General features: G+C 38.4%; 1 protein-coding gene across 4 annotated transcripts in view; it reads right to left on the bottom strand.

The window, feature by feature from the left end:
- The window catches only part of NLRP14 (NLR family pyrin domain containing 14), a 122,667-nt gene extending 109,849 nt beyond the window's left edge, over window positions 1–12,818 (bottom strand). The window contains exon 1 of one of the 4 annotated variants that reach the window (XM_055095177.2): window positions 12,496–12,818. The gene's annotated coding sequence lies outside the window, so the exon portion shown is untranslated. The remainder of the gene's footprint in view (window positions 1–12,495) is intronic. The other 3 variants (XM_055095176.2, XM_003819105.4, XM_063608344.1) reach the window with 3 other exon arrangements.
- Window position 12,819: the final 1 nt, after the last annotated feature.

Below are 12,819 nucleotides of genomic sequence, written 5' to 3'. Positions count from 1 at the left end.
CAATTAAAGTTCTTAGAAAATATCCAATAGAGATATGTGTGTAGGTATACCAGGAGATATGCAATAACTACAGCAGCACTGCTTGTAATTCCTAAGCACTTGAAAAGATCCAAGAGTTCATCTATAGTAGAATCAATCAATACATTGTGGTAAATTCGTACAATGAAATCCTAAACAGCAAAGAAAACATATGATTGAAGCTATACGCCACTAGAATAAATCTCATAACTAGTGAAAGAAGCCAAATCAAACAAGATTATGAAGTAGCTATTATAAAAGTCGGTTTCCTAATACCTCTGTGGAGATGAGGTGGAGGGGGATGAAGGGGGCCTTATGTCCTGGTAATGAATGTCCTATTCCTTGACCTGCTGATGTTTTACATGAGTGAACACTTGGTAATCATTTACCAAGCTGCATGTTTATGCTCAGTGCAGTCTTTTATGAGTTACAGTTCACACTAAAATATTGTCTTGAAAATGTTCATATCCCTAAAATGACATGATACAAATAGATCAGAATAGCAATAAAGCAAATTTATTGTGAATAGCCTATTCATAGAAGGGGAAAAAAAGCAAAAAGCAAATGGCTAACAAGTATTTCAGAAAATTTTCAAACTTAGGCAGATAGCACAACTAATGCAAACCAGGAAACAGCCCTTCTCAAATATCAAAATGACAAAAATAAGCTTTAAAAAGCAGTACCATATAAAAGGAGTTAATATAAATGTTAATTACTACACTCTTGAAAAACTGCATGTCTGCATGTCTACTGAGAATTTTACAAACATGCATGAGTTTTCAAACAGTATCTTCTTTGGGAAATCATCCACTGAAAAAAAAATCCTAAATACAGAAAAGAAAGTTTTGTGCATAAGAGTGTTTGTTTAGAATAGTAAATAATTGTCAATAAGGATTCAATTATAATAAATGTATAAAAATATAGCACACACTTGATTTTTAGTCATTAAAATGACCTCGTCATACAGCAAAACAGTTGGCAGGTATATGAAGCAAAGAAAACAAAACCTCTACATAAAAAAAACCAAAATGTACTTAAATAATTATCACAAATTGTCCTAACTCAAAGCACAACTGAGTTTAGGACAATTTTTGACAATTATCTCTCATTAGAATACATTCCTTAAATAAGTGGAGAAATAAAAAGGTAAAAAGGCAATATCCATTTGTCAAATTCCAAAAAGTTAAAGAAATGAATGCCTGCCATCTGTACTTGAATTTGGCGTGTTGGCAATAATTGCTAACTTGCATAGAGAGAGCAATTTTGGGTCGCTGCTGGAGTAGAGGGAGTGGGGGTGCTAAAGCACTATAGGCTAGAGGATGACCAACGCAGGGAGCAAGCATGTGCTACCTTACTAATATTTCTTGAACTTTGCTAGGGAGAAGTGGAGAGACAGATACTGATAACCTGGAGCACCAGTGAGAGCAGCTGTTGCACCTGCAAAGCAGTTTTCAGGCGGTTTGTTTCGTTTTCAGTAGGGAGAGGGGCTAGGGGAAGACTCAGAGTGAATGAAAGACGGCAGAACACAGGTGGCGGGAATAGCTTCAGACTGAAGGACGAACACCTGCTCCTGGTTAGAGAGGCGAGGGGCTTGCCTACATTCGTCAAGGCTGGTGAAAGTGGGGCTATTCATACCGCTTTAATCCAGGAGATTCAAGAAGCGGGCACTGCACGCAGTGCCTGCCAAATTCAAGCACAGTTGGCAGGCATTCATTTATCTCTTTGGAATTTGACAAATGGATACAGGCCACACTAGGTCTCCAGCCGAAGACTACTTGCAGGTGACCGTGGACGCGCACCCTCAAGGTCGCTTTTCCACCCTGGTCATGGCCGGCGCCATGCCCAAAACTGTCCCACCCTGGGCTGTCCTGGCAGCTCATCCTCTGGGCCCTGAGTCCACATCCCTTTCATTTTCCACACAGAATGTGGACGCTGGATGGACTCGCACAGAACCCAACTTCCCATTTTAGAGTGGACAAAGTACGCATCCAGAGAAGAGGAGAGTCATTCCATACCTCGGTCTCACCAGGCGTCGGTGTCAAAGGGTATAAGCGCCAAAAGCCAGGCCTCAGAAGGACAGGAAAGGATCAACAGGCACTTGCTGTTCCACCAGAAAGGGGAACGCACTCTGGCCCTTAATGCCTCACCTTCCTCCTCCCCTAAGAGAAGAGCAAACCCGCTAAGAAGGCTGCGGGCCAGCGTGGGTGGTTGGACCCCACCGCCTGACCTAGCGAATCTCTCTTCCCATTGGCTGGAGGGGCCAAGGGAGCTCTGCTCCCACTCTCCGCCTCTATGCTCTTCCACTCATTTACCGCAGAAGATTCAGTGTTCAATATAGGATCCCCTGCGCTCAGCAAACCTGTGGGCGCACGTCCTTCCTCCTTGCTTTCCCGATGTGGGAAAGAGGAAGTCGGGGAATTGAACCCTAGCTTTGAAGGACCTTTCCCAGACTGGCTGACTCCCAATAAGCAGTGTCCCTTTATTCGTCCATCTAAAATCCGTACGATTATTGAGCATCTTATTTGTGCCTGTCAGTTTTCTGGACCCTGTCTAGCAGTGAATAAAATATCCAAAGTCTTGCTCATCTAGCCCTTACCTCCATGGAGCTTACATTCTGTTGAAGGGGCACAGATGATGAATTGTAGTATACCAGGTGGTAATCATTGCTATGGAGAAAATCAGAGTGGGGCAAGGAATACAGCGCTGGGGGTGAAAAGTGGGGGTGGGTCCTATTTCTCTTTGAATAGCAAGAGAAGACACTTCTAAGGCGATATCTGCAGAATGTGAAAGTGTGAACAATGCAGATATCTGGGAGATGGAGCATTCCAGGAAGAAGAAATAGCAAGTGCAGAGACCCTCAGTTAAGAGCCTACTCGACATATTTAAGGAACAGCTGAGTCAAATCGACCACAGTAGTCACCAAGGCTTGTGTTGATTTATGGATAGTGCAATTTCATTCAAATCCTACATGACTAGAACTGCTCTAAGATGAATTCATGGCCTTGGCCCCTGAAGACAGTCTTAGAAGCTAATAGATCCAGTAGCTTCAGGATTGAGAATTGCCTCTCAGATGAGAAACCTCTGGATCACATGGGTAAATGGATGCTCTGTTCCGACGGCTTCCTTTTTCTAAGGATTACCCATTTGGAACAAGTTTTCATATTCATATAGCAGCCAGATTTGGGTGATTTATCCTTATTTAAGATAGCATTTCTCCAGCTGGACTCTTCATGGAGAACTTTAAGCTTTATTGGCAAAGGAGGAGCCAGTATTCGTTGGCATTAAGAAAATGTACACTCTAGGCAACTGATACTAAGGACTCAGGCATGCTAGTTAGCAAGATGGGCCCAACAACCTCTATAACAACCAGAAATCAGAAGCTTAGATTATAAAGATTCATACAAAAACTACCTCAAAAGGATAACCAAGTGTAGGGTGAGAGAAAAGGTAAACTCTTTTTAGTTTGGTTCCAACATACTATATTAAATTGCTATAATGTGCTAATGTGCTGAATATTACATTCACGAGTATGTGCATCTTAAGAGAAACTATAAATTCTAGGTTTGGTTTTGAAATTGTTTCTAACATGCACATAAAACCATGAAATAGGACATTTTTGCTGTCCCATGAAAGATATCCGTATAAATATTCATACTGTTATTATCTTGTTCTATTTTTGTTTCGGAAGGACGTGTGCCCACAGGTTTGCTGAGCGCAAAGATCCTATATTGAACACTGTATCTTCTGTGGTAAATGTGTGGAAGAGGATAGAGGCGTTTATATATAAACTTATATTTGGAAGTGTTATTTCTTCAGAGAGATCTTATAAGAAACCTGGACTTTTGAAGTTATTGCAATGCCTCGTGAAAGTGATCTTTAATATCTAAAAGGTCTGCAAATATGAGTGATTGTAGTACTTGTTCATTTGTTGCTGTTAATATACTTTAAATGACATCTCTGTGTTGCAAAAAGGTAAAAATGCTTGTAGGATTTCTTTGCCAAATTGAAAGAACTTGTCACTTCGCTTGTCTACCACAAGCATAAAGGTAAAATAAAAGTGGTAGTATTCCATTTTTACTAAGAGTTTGAGAGACTTCCTTATAGGCCCCTAATTTCTTCCTGTCTGTACTTACATAAATCCCTCCCAATAAACAATACACATTGAACATATCAATTCTCTGGTATGTATCCTTTTACATTTTTTCTTCATGCTGCATAATTAAATTAACAGTCACATACACACATACAACAAGTAACAAAATTTCAGTTACTCTTTTGTTTGTATTTTTACTCTCACCCAATAAATAATCTTACTTATTTATTTAGTGGCTATTGATCTTTCCTTACTCCACACCTTCCCACCTAGAGAATGGATCCATAAAAGATAAAGATTTTTATTTCATTCATTTTTTTATTCTCAGCACCTAAAGCAGTGAATGAATCAATCAACAGCACCTCATTAATGAAAGAAGGGAGTAAAGTGAAAACAAGAATGGCAAGTTGAAGAAATAACAATTAGTCCAGAATGGCTAATATGGGATAAGGCAGCAAAATAATGGAATACGAATCAGAGAAATAGGGGGGAAATGAGAAAGGTAGGAAGAGAGATATCATGTAGGGGTCTATATGTCACTGTAATTCCTTGGCTTTCACTCTGAGTAAACTAGGAAGCCAGCTGAGGGTTTTGGGCAAAGTGAATAATAGCTATTATGTTTTAAGAGAATCATCCTGGTTCTATATAAAGTATCCTGGAGTACAGCAATGGCAGAAGCAAGCAGACCAGTTAAGAGGCTATTATAATAATCCAGATGAGAGAAAATGATGTCTAGGGCGAGGCCGGTAGCAGTCATGGTGCTGAAAGTAGTCATATTCTGGGTTTTTAAGATAGAACTGCAAGAATTTGCTGACAGAGCAGATTGGGAGGTAAGACAAAAGAAAGGAGTCAAAGGCAAATCTAAGATACTGACTTGGGAATCTGGAAGAAAGAGACTGAGAAGATTGTTTAAAAAACCAAGTTTATGAGGCATTTCAGGAGTATATTTTTGGTAAATTTGGGATGCCTATTAAACATTGAAGTCAAATTGACAAGGAAGGAGTTTGGAGTTAGAATTCAAAGTCTGAGCAGTAGATACAAACTAGAAGTCACTAGCTTATAGGTGGAATTTAAAGCCATGGAAGATCATTCCGGGAGTGAGAATAGAACATTCAAAGACTGATCCCTGAGGAATCACTCTACTGTTTAGAAGTCACAGAGAGGGAGCAGACCTGGGAGGCGGTAATAAAATTATTTTCAAAAAAGCATGAAAAAGAACATCCAGAGAGGAAAACCTGAAGAGTGTGCTGTCTAAAACTCCAAGTGAAGAAAATGTTTCAAGGTAGAAGGAGAGATTAATTGTACCAAATGCTTGAAATCAATTGTGCCAAATTCTGCTGATAGAACGAGATGAGACTGAAAACTGACCATTGAATTTAGCAACATTGAGATCAATAGTTATTTTGAAAACAGCAGTTTCAGTGAGACGGTAGGGTGAAACCTAACTGAACTAGGCCAAAAAAGACTGGAAGGAGAAAAAATTGAAGACAATGGACTACTTTCTAAGAAGTTTGGCTCAAAAGGAAGGACAGAAATGATACAGTAGCTGAGAGGGAAGTGGGCCTGCTATAGACTACATGTGTCCTCCCAAATTCATATGCTGAAACCTAATCCTCAATCTGATGATATTAGGAGGTGGAGACTTTGGGACATGATTAGGTTGTGAGAGCAGAGCCTTCATGAATGGAATTGGTGTCCTTATAAAAGAGGTTCCAGAAATCTCCCTGGTCCCTTCTGCCATGTGAGGACTCTACAAGAAGACAGCCATAAATCAACCAGGAAGTGGCCCTCACTAAACTGAATCTGCTGGTGCCTTGATCTTGGACTTCCAACCCCCAGAACTGTGAGTTTCTGTCGTTGTCAACCATCTAGTTTACGGTATTTTGTTATAAGAGCCTACACTAACTAAAACAGGGCCCCAGAAAATTTTATTGTTTTGTTTTAGAGAAATGACAGCATACTTGATGATGAGAAGGATATAGTATAGAGGGGAAAATTGACATTGAAAGGGAGGGGAATTACTGGAGTTAGGTGCATGTGGCATGTGAGCAAGAATGGATGGAAACTAGTGACTACATGAACAGGCTTCTAGCTAAAAAGGGGCACTGATGCAGGTAGGTGTGTGAATGCATTGTGTGGATGGGCAAGGGTATGGAAGTTCTCTTTGCTTATTTTCTTTTTTTTATTATTATTATACTTTAAGTTTTAGGGTATATGTGCACAATGTGCAGGTTAGTTACATACGTATACATGTGCCATGCTGGTGTGCTGCACCCATTAACTCGTCATTTAGCATTAGGTATATCTCCTAAAGCTATCCCTCCCCCCTCCCCCTACCCCCCATGGTGTATATGTGCCACATTTTCTTAATCCAGTCTATCATTATTGGACATTTGGGTTGGTTCCAAGCCTTTGCTATTGTGAATAGTGCTGCAATAAACATACGTGTGCATGTGTCTTTATAACAGCATGATTTATAATCCTTTGGGTATATACCCAGTAATGGGATGGCTGGGTTAAATGGTATTTCTAGTTCTAGATCCCTGAGGAATCGCCACACTGACTTCCACAATGGTTGAACTAGTTTTCAGTCCCACCAACAGTGTAAAAGTGTTCCTATTTCTCCACATCCTCTCCAGCACCTGTTTTTTCCTGACTTTTTAATGATTGCCATTCTAACTGGTGTGAGATGGTATCTCACTGTGGTTTTGATTTGCATTTCTCTGATGGCCAGTGATGATGAGCATTTTCTCATGTGTCTTTTGGCTGCATAAATGTCTTCTTTTGAGGAGTGTCTGTTCATATCCTTTGCCCACTTTTTGATGGGGTTGTTTTTTCTTGTAAATTTGTTTGAGTTCATTGTAGATTCCGGATATTAGCCCTTTGTCAGATGAGTAGGTTGCGAAAATTTTCTCCCATTTTGTAGGTTGCCTGTTCACTCTGATGGTAGTTTCTTTTGCTGTGCAGAAGCTCTTCAGTTTAATTAGATCCCATTTGTCAATTTTGGCTTTTGTTGCCATTGCTTTTGGTGTTTTAGACATGAAGTCCTTGCCCATGCCTATGCAGAGCAATTAAAAACACATTCATCAGTTGAGGATGAAGATGGCAAAACTCATAATCAGTTTTGTAAATGTTCTATGTACACAAAATATACTATCAATTCTAGGGTTATAAGGTTTCTATATATACCTTTGAAATTCAGATTATTATACTACTCAATCTGTGCATGGCTTTATTTTATTGTATTGTAGTTCTAATTCTGAAACACAAATATTGAATTTTCCCATAGAACTGTATTTTTTTAATCAAGTACTCAAATTTATGCATTTTTGCTCCATGTATTTAGCAGGTTTGATGGCATTATACTTCTTCATAAATTGTACCTGTTATCAAAATATAAGGCCAATCTCTTTCTTTAGTTCTTAAATTAACCTTCAATTATTTGACATTTTTGCTCATTTGCCTCGTATCTTTTTTTACTCACCTCACAGATGTTTCTAGAAAACAGCATAGGGTTGGATTTTGTTACTTGAGTGACTCTGAGAGTTTCTTTCTATTGAAAAATTCAGTCCATTCACATTTAGCATAATGACTAATAATTTATTGCATTCTTTATACATGTAACTTTTGGTTTATTATTTATTTTATATCTTGGCTTTCTCTGTTTCCTTGTCCATAATTTTTTGTGGGGCATTTCTGTTTTTGGTTTGTTATTTGTTTGGAGTACTTTCTTGAATTGTGAACTCAGGGGACATCTGAGTGATACAGGCTCTGAATTCTTGAAAATCCTTAAACATTTATTTCACTACATTAGGGAGAGATGATATTTTGGCTGATGTATTGAAGCCCCTTTATCCTACTAGTCTATACTGCTATTGAACAATTTTTTAGCTTCCAACATTACAAAAGAGAAGTCCAATGTCATTTTTATTTTTAGATAACTTACCCTTTTTACCTAAAAGCTTTTCTCTTCACCCTCACAGTATAGAAATTATACCTTTTTATGTCTAGTGTGTCTTTATTCACTAATCCAGACTGAAATGTCATGAGTTATTTGGTCTACATTCATGCCTTCTCAAAAATTTTCAACACAAAGACATTTTCTATTATTCTGTTAGTCATTTGTTTCTTCACTTTTATAAACTCCTCTTTCTTTTTTTCTAGAACTTTTGTGTCTACATATTAAGTCTTATAGATCTACTATTTAAGCCTATCATCTTTTTTTCATGATTTCCATCTCTATCTTTTTCCTCTTCTATGCTTTCAGGTATTTCTTTAGCCAAATCATATAGGATACCTTTTGATTCAAAAAGTGACCATTTTTTCTCCTCCAATTCAATTGCTAACATGCTTAATTAGAAAAAAATACAGACTTTTTTCACATTTTACTCACATATTTTTTCCATTAAAATGTACAAATGTTCTAAGCTTATTAGAGATATTTATAAAAATACAGCATAACATAGACTTGTATGCATGCACACACACACACTCATGAAAGATTTGTGACAGATATGGACACAAAGCAGCAGGGGTAAGAAAGGAGGTCCACAATACCCACACAGATTCCAGAGACCTCTCTCAGTCACAAGGTTGTGCTTTATGGCCAGCAAGTGAACTACTAAGATATTTTGATTTCAGGGAAGGCACAGCTCATTCAAGTAGGGGTCTTTTATACTACTCCTGTCATGTAGCTGAAACCAGGCTATGGGACCAGGTTCAATAGCAGAAACCAAGACAGCATAAGAGAAACCAGATGCAAACCATGAATCAAAAAATTTTCTATAAGCAATATTGGCAAGCTGTTACAGATTTCCCTCTTGGTATTTTTTGGAAAACTACGTTAGCACAAAACTGCATTAATTCCTATGTAGCATATTCTATTCTGGTTTGGCCAAGGATCAAAACCATGGCTCCAGGCATCCCTGGAAATATTTGTAGGATTTTAATATACCATTTGAGAGTTACAATGAAATTATACACTGTGGATTAGTATTTTTCATCAGGCTTGGAAAATTCTAAATTATTATTTCTTCACATATTGATCTTTGCTCATTTTATCTTTTCTGAGACTCTAATTTTGTATGTTAGATCATTGTTTCATTGTGTTTCATATGTTTCTGATATAGTTTGGATATTTGTCCCCACTGAAATCTCCTGTTGAAATGTAATCCCTAACAGTGGAGGTGGGGCCTGGTGGGTGGTATTTGGGTAATGGGGGTGTGTCCCTCATGGCTTGGTAATGTCCTTGTGATAGTAAGTTCTCATGATATCTGGTTAAGTGTGAGGAACCTCCCTCCCTACTCTCCCTCTCTCGCTGCTTCTCCCACCATGTGAGACATGCCCATAGCCCCTTCACCTTCCATCATGATTGTAAGCTTCTTGAAGCCTCCCCAAAAGCCAAGCAGATGCAAGCACCGTACTTCCTGTAAAGCTTGCAGAACTGTGAGATTAAACCTGTTTTCTTTATAAATTATCCAGTCTCAAGTTATTTATTTATACAATGCAAGATGGCCTAATATAATTTCTTATGTTCTTTTCTGTGCTTTCTTCTCTGCACTTTAGCTTGGAGATTTTTATATATAAATATAAATAAAATATATTAATATAAATATAAATATATAAATATATTTTATATATTAATATATAAATTTTTATATATTTATACTTATATATTTTTGTGTAAAAATAGATTTATACATATATAAAATAAAAATTTTATAGTACAAATGTTTTTATATAAAAATGTTTTTATATAAAAAATTTCCAAGCTAAACATGATATATATTTATATATGTAATATAATTAAAATTATATATTTAAAATTTTATTTTATAAAATATATACTTTATAAATCTTAAAATACCTATTTTAAGATTTTATATATATAAAATTAAAATTTAAACATATATTTAAAATTTTATATGTGTATATAAAATGGTTATCTTCTCATTCAGGTATTCGTATTCTTTCCTCTTCTCTGGTGGATCTGATCTGCTGTCATACACACCTATTACATTCTCAATTTTATTTTTATTCATAAAATTTTAATTTGATTTTCAATTAAAATTCCTGATCTTGTCAACTCTTCACCATTACTGAACATATTAATCACCATTATGTTTAAAATATATATTTGTTGGCTCAATAATTTAGTCATCCATGAATTTGTTTCTATTGTCTTTCTTTCTGTCCTTATAATTTTTGGTTGAATTATCAGACATTGTATACGAAACACTGTAGAAGTTCTGAATGATAATATTCCTCCTGAGAGTTCCTCTCATAGGCAGATAGAGAGGGGGCAGATAATAACAATCCAGTCAGGTATGGAGCTGACTCAAAGTTGAATTGCAGCTATATCTCTATTTATTGCCAGTTTGCTTCTGTTCTTATTCTTTTGCTCTCCAGGAATTCTAGTTGGGTATCTATTCCCTGGTGGGTTTTGAACTATAATCTTTATCTCCTCCGATCTGTGATGAGACTTCTGAAAATTTTCTGTGCACTTCAACAGCTTTCTTCTTATCTTCTTTCCCTGTTCATCTTAAGAATTCTGCTAATGTTTGAAGAGAAAACCACCAAGTTTTAGGTTGGCTGCTTAAAGATTCCCTTTTCATCAGGATCTTGGCCCCTAAATCCCTTGCTGTCTTATCAGACTTGACTCCAATTTTTGTTCTTAGTTATGTGACATTAACCAAAATTATGGAAAATTCTATGCCTTCAAGCCACAGTCATATTCTTAGATTCTTCAATTATTTGCTATGAAGAATCTGCAACACCTTGGACTAGGAACTTGGGCTATCCCTCTCTTCCCATGCAAGGCAGTTTCTTCACTCCTACCCTGGGTACATCTCTAGGCATCTGGTGACTGCTCCCAGGACCCCCATCAAAGCTGGTGCTTTGGGTCTCTGCACATTCAAGCCAGGGAGGGTCCATGACCAATAATTTTCTAAATGTAGCTTCCAGCGTCATAAAAAATGCAGATGCTCACTGTGTGGTGGACGGAGGCAGATAGGCTCTAGGCCGGGCACCCCTGCTAAAACCCAAACTGTAACTGGGTAGAATTCATTCCTAAAAGTCTTGCGTATGCTATATTTGGTGCTCTTTGTTATTCATATTGGCCTCTGCCCTTTAGCAGGTATATTTCTTCAGATACACATTTTGTTTCTCTGAAAACTGGATCCTCTTAGCTTTTTTTTTTTTCTTTTAATTTTGGTTAGTTCATTGAGGTTCAAGTAATATTCTCAGGTTGGAAGCAGTGTGGCAGAACAGCCCACTTCCAGTGTTCGTTCTTACCGGTCAATGTCTCTGCATTCAGTAATTCAACTATCAATTGCGGCTATTTAAATACATTGCTTTTTAATGTATTTAAATAGCCGCAACTGATAGTTGAATTACTGAATGCAGAGACAGATTTAATGGGTGCAGCACACCAACATGGCACATGTATACATAGGTAACAAACCTGACCTGGACGTTGTGCACATGTACCCTAAAACTTAAAGTATAATAAAAAATAAATAAATAAATACATTGCAATTTACAGGTGAAAATACTTAAGGGTGAGAGGTTAAACAACTTGCTTAACACCACCTAGTGGATAACAATGATTGACAGCTCTTAATGTCAGTTCCGTCAGACAACAAAGCCCACATTTTTAAAATGCTATGCTATGCTCTCTGAATGTTCAAACCAGGGAAGGCCCACGCCCAGTAATTTTCAAAATGTGGTCTCCAGAGTCATAAAAAATGCAAGAGCTTATTGTGTGGTGAACTCAAGCAGATAGGCGCTGGGCCACCCACCCCTGCTAAACACCAAACTGTAAATATATAGTTCACAAGACTACTTCCTATGTGCAAGGGGCTGGTTTAAGCATTTTAACTACACTAACTCATTTCAATCTAACAAGTCTGTTACATAGTTACTATTATTATTGGCTATCAATATTACGCCCATTAAGCTGATGCTTAAAGGTTAGGTAATCCAGCCAAGATCTCGTAAGTGGTGTTGCCAGATTTGAATCCGACGAGTCCCTTGCTTGTAATGACTATCCTACCAAAAGTTGCTTGCCTAATAAAATGTTTGAATATTACTGATCCAGCCCAAGTTTGAAGGACAGGGCCCAAAGATGCTAAAATATTTTCCTAATATAACACACTCAGCTAAATAATAGAACAGGCTCTTGCAACTCTCTGTGGTCCCAGGACACTGAAGAGGGGCTCCTTCTCATGGCTTCATTTCAGCTCCACTGTGCGTTTCCCTTCTCTGCCTGGAGTCTCCAGAGGAGCCTGGGATTTGGCAAGAAGGCGGGAGGGAGGAAAGCCTCACTGGACCAGGAACGAAGAGGGTGTCTGGCAACAATAGGACGGAATTTGAAAACCTCTAACCTTGAGTTTAGAGCGATGCTAGCTAGTGCCAGGGCTAGTGAGGTGCCCATTCCGCCGAGGCGCGGGACAGCGAGGACAACCACGCCTTGCCAACCAAAGGCGACCTGACAGCGTTTCCTCGGGGTCGTCGCGGCGGTGAGGGTCACAGAATTCTCCGAAGCCAGTAGCTCCGTTTCCAGCCACGCCCCCTTTCCCAGGGCCCTAAAAGCTTCGGGAGTTCTCCTATTCCATTAATGCCGGTGCGTCCTCGCCTTATGCCCCGAGCGCCCGCAGCTCCCGCCCGCGCAGGAATGCCAGCGGCCAAAGGTCGGGAGGCGCGGGATA

Source organism: Pan paniscus, chromosome 9 (genome assembly GCF_029289425.2).
Source record: "Pan paniscus chromosome 9, NHGRI_mPanPan1-v2.0_pri, whole genome shotgun sequence".
NCBI classification, from domain to species: domain Eukaryota; kingdom Metazoa; phylum Chordata; class Mammalia; order Primates; family Hominidae; genus Pan; species Pan paniscus.
Note: the sequence above shows the minus strand (reverse complement) of the source record. Positions and strands in the feature narration are given on the sequence as shown.